The sequence below is a fragment of the Rhinopithecus roxellana genome, chromosome 1, assembly GCF_007565055.1.
Source record: "Rhinopithecus roxellana isolate Shanxi Qingling chromosome 1, ASM756505v1, whole genome shotgun sequence".
NCBI lineage: Eukaryota > Metazoa > Chordata > Mammalia > Primates > Cercopithecidae > Rhinopithecus > Rhinopithecus roxellana.
In genome coordinates, this window is record NC_044549.1 from 104,560,233 (window position 1) to 104,563,883 (window position 3,651).

Sequence of the window (3,651 nt, forward strand, 5' to 3'; positions counted from 1 at the left end):
CTTTTAAGCCCGTTTGACTTTTACCTATCTCGGCTGTATTCTTTATACTTACAGTATTCTCTCTCTCTTTTTCTGAATGCTCAGGTACATTTTAAAAATACAATTTTTTTAACACAAAAAAACCTGCCACCAAAAAAATAATGTCCCTTCTTCTTGTTCTGATAATGCTTTTTTTAAAAAAAGAATATGCACCTTTTAATGAAGAATTTATGTAATCCATAAATTACGAAGCTTTTATCCTAAAGTATATACCAAATAGAGTTAAGTTTGAGAATGTTTTCCTCTGACAAAAGCCTTTGCAGATACTCAATTTGTGAATGTGACAGGTGTCATTTTTACAACTTCACCAGATTCTGGCCCAATTGAAAGAAAGAATGTGGTAGGTTAATAATTTGAAGTGTTCTTTCGGGCTAAAAGATACGAGTTATCTTGCCTAGCAAAGAGGCATCAGAAAGGGACAAGAGATCAAAGATCGAAATTTATAGCTTTTTGATGTAACCTCCAACAAAGTTTATGCAAGGATACTTTAGGATGTGACAGTGTTCAGCCAGAACAAGTTTATCCTACTTCCATCCATATCCAGACCAAATAAAACTCTCATAAAGTGAGGAGGAGAATTGAGAGCATTTGGACATTGGTTGTTCTCTATGCCTTGCTTTCCACCTTCTCCCAGGATACATCTGAGGTTGACTTCGCAGCAGCAATAGGACTTCTCAGAGAGTTGAGAAGACCTGTGAACTCCCAGTCCCTTCCAGACTCTGGTGATTGGCAGCCTTACTAATGCCCTCCCATTAAAAGGTGTGAAAACTAGAATCAAGAAGTCTATGAGGGGTAATAGGAACATATTATGGCTTCGGGCTAAGACTTCTCAGTACCCAACAGAAAGGGTAGAGAAGCTGCATGAGAAAGGGATTGATAAAAGCTGGTGTTGGTTCCTTTAGCTAAGATAAGGGGCTCTGTAGCAGCAACTATGTGCATAACTGCACATAGTTAATAATAAATAATCCCAGCCAGGGATTACTTTAGGATGTGGTTGTCTCAGAAGAATGCCAGTGTAGGCTGGACAATGAAAACTCAGTCACTAACTCCATCACTAAATTTGAGTCTGTTTGTTTGGGAGCGATTAGAATCAGGTGGGTTTAATATTTGTTTTTTGGTTTTTGTTTTATTCTTCAAGCAGAATGGGGGCTTTTTATAGAAAGAAAATATAGTTTCAGTAAAAAATAAAGGTACATTTTATACCTGTGCTGTACCAGGAAGACTGAGGCCAGGCTTAGAGAAGCTAGGATTCTTATCCAGATCATTTGTTTCAAAGCCAAGGGTGGGAATCAAGGTAAATCCCATATTCTCTTCCCTAGAATTATACCAATTTTCAGAACTGAAACATTCAACAGTTTAACTTGTGTTATTTCATATTTTATATGAATGAGTACATCTACCAACCAAGTTACAGTGTGTTGAATAATAATACATGTTTCCAATTTTAAACCAAGGGACATATAGCTAATTGTCAGTGTTTCTTATCACCTCGAATTGATTTAATCCTTCCAGGGAAAGTGAAACTTATTGTTTGTATTAATGTCTTTAGTGTTATCATGGAAAATTAGAGATGAGGTCCTTCTGGAAATTTTCTAAATTCCTCAAATTCCAACCACAAAGTCGCTAATATTAGTCTCCATTTTGCACATGAGGGAATGTATGAGACACAGGGACAGTAATTCACTCAAGTTCGTATGTCAAGTTCGTATAGCTAGCAGATGGTATGTAGTCAAAAAGATAAGTAAAGAAGGTATATTACTCTCATTGTGAAAAATAAGAGTTCTAATCTAAGAAAAGTATTTAAAGTTGTATTTAAAACTTCTGTAGAGTCACCTTATATATCCAAATATGCATCAGACTGACATACGAACACTACTGTAAAATTGTTGTTGAGAATATTCTTAATTACGTAACTCACTGGCCCCTATACAACACCTCATTTGACAAAATTTCCTTCCTATAAAAATTTGGCTTTCTTTGAGAGAGTAATATGTTTCTCTCTTTGTGTGAGTAATTAAACTCAGTTGATCTTTCTACTTTGGTTGTCTGGAAAACTACCCAGTTGCTGTAAATTGATTTTCTTCTCTAAGTCTTGTTTTTCCTCTTATATGCCATTTTATTTTCTGAATAACATCACTTCAGTGAAATAAACATAAATACCCACTATATAGTCAACTCAACATTAATAATCCACATAATTCACCTGCTTAACAATGAGGGCGACTTCATTGTCAGTAAACTTGAAAGCTAAGGACGTGATTCCCATTCTCTCCCTCAACCAAAGCATTTTATTCTCAGCTGTTCTGACTTAGGAAAAGAACCACGATTCTTCATAAGAGGGGAAGCAGGACTACTGAGTGATCAGTCCTTCCTAGTGGAATTTTGGCTTCTAGGCTCATATTGACAAAGTCCTCTCTTGTTTTCTTTGCTTGAGCTCTATTGTTGGGAACATACCCAGTATTGTAAATGCATACTGCCCACAGTTCTTGCAATTGGTTAAAAAGAAAACAACAGCAACAACAAAAAACCAACCCAGGCTCAATGGTTCTGGCCTGTAATTCCAGCGTTTTGGGAGGCTGAGGCAGGTGGATCACCTTAGGTCAGAAGTTAGAGACCAGCCCAACCAACATGGTGAAACCCTGTCTCTACTAAAAATACAAAAATTACCTGGATGTTGTGGTGGGCGACTATAACCCCAACTACTTGGGATGCTGAGGCAGGAGAATCACTAGAACCCGTGAGGCAGAGGTTGTAGTGATCAGAGATTACACTCCAGCCTGGGAGACATAACAAGGCTCCATCTAAAAAAAGAAAAAGAGAAAAAAAAGTGCACAGAAACAAGATAAGAAACTAGCTCAACTGTTACTGGGTTGAAGATTTTTCTCAAATTTTCTCTGTAAGCCTGTCTTTCTCTTTATATGCTCTTGAACCTGAGTTGGTCCTTCATTGATAATATATGAACATAATATAAACCAAATAGCATGAAACACAGAAGGGACAACTGTTTGAAATGGCTGTTTTGACATGTTCTCTTCTCTAGGCAATAGAGCAGTTTTCATACAAATATCAAACATTAGTGAGCTACTAGTAGAAAAAAATTGATCAATTCACTTATTTTCCCAATTAAAATCTGAGTACCTCTACTCAATGCCAACTTTTTAAATATGTTTTTTCATTATTCCTAATGAGATAAAATAGCTATTAATAATAGTTAACATTTTGAGGACATACTATGTGCCACACGCTGCACTAAGTGCCTTACATGTATTTCTTCTGTGTATTCTTAGTACCTTGTGACAGAACTCAACTCTATTATTACAAGAATTTCTTTAGGGCAGCTAGACTATTCTATTTCTTTGACATCCAGTAAATGCTAAATTTGTTTTTCTTGTATAAATGCAAAAAAAAAAAAAAAGCCCAAAAAACCACTTTATTCTGGGAAGAAATTCAGAGACAGGAATAGGTAGTGAATATACTTTTTGGAGCAAGAGGAAGAATACATGTGGGTAATTAATGTATAACCAGAAGAAATGAAATCTCAGAGATGAGAGAATACTGCTGAAGACCTCCATGTCTATTTCCTAACCTATAACAATATATTTCTTAAGAAAA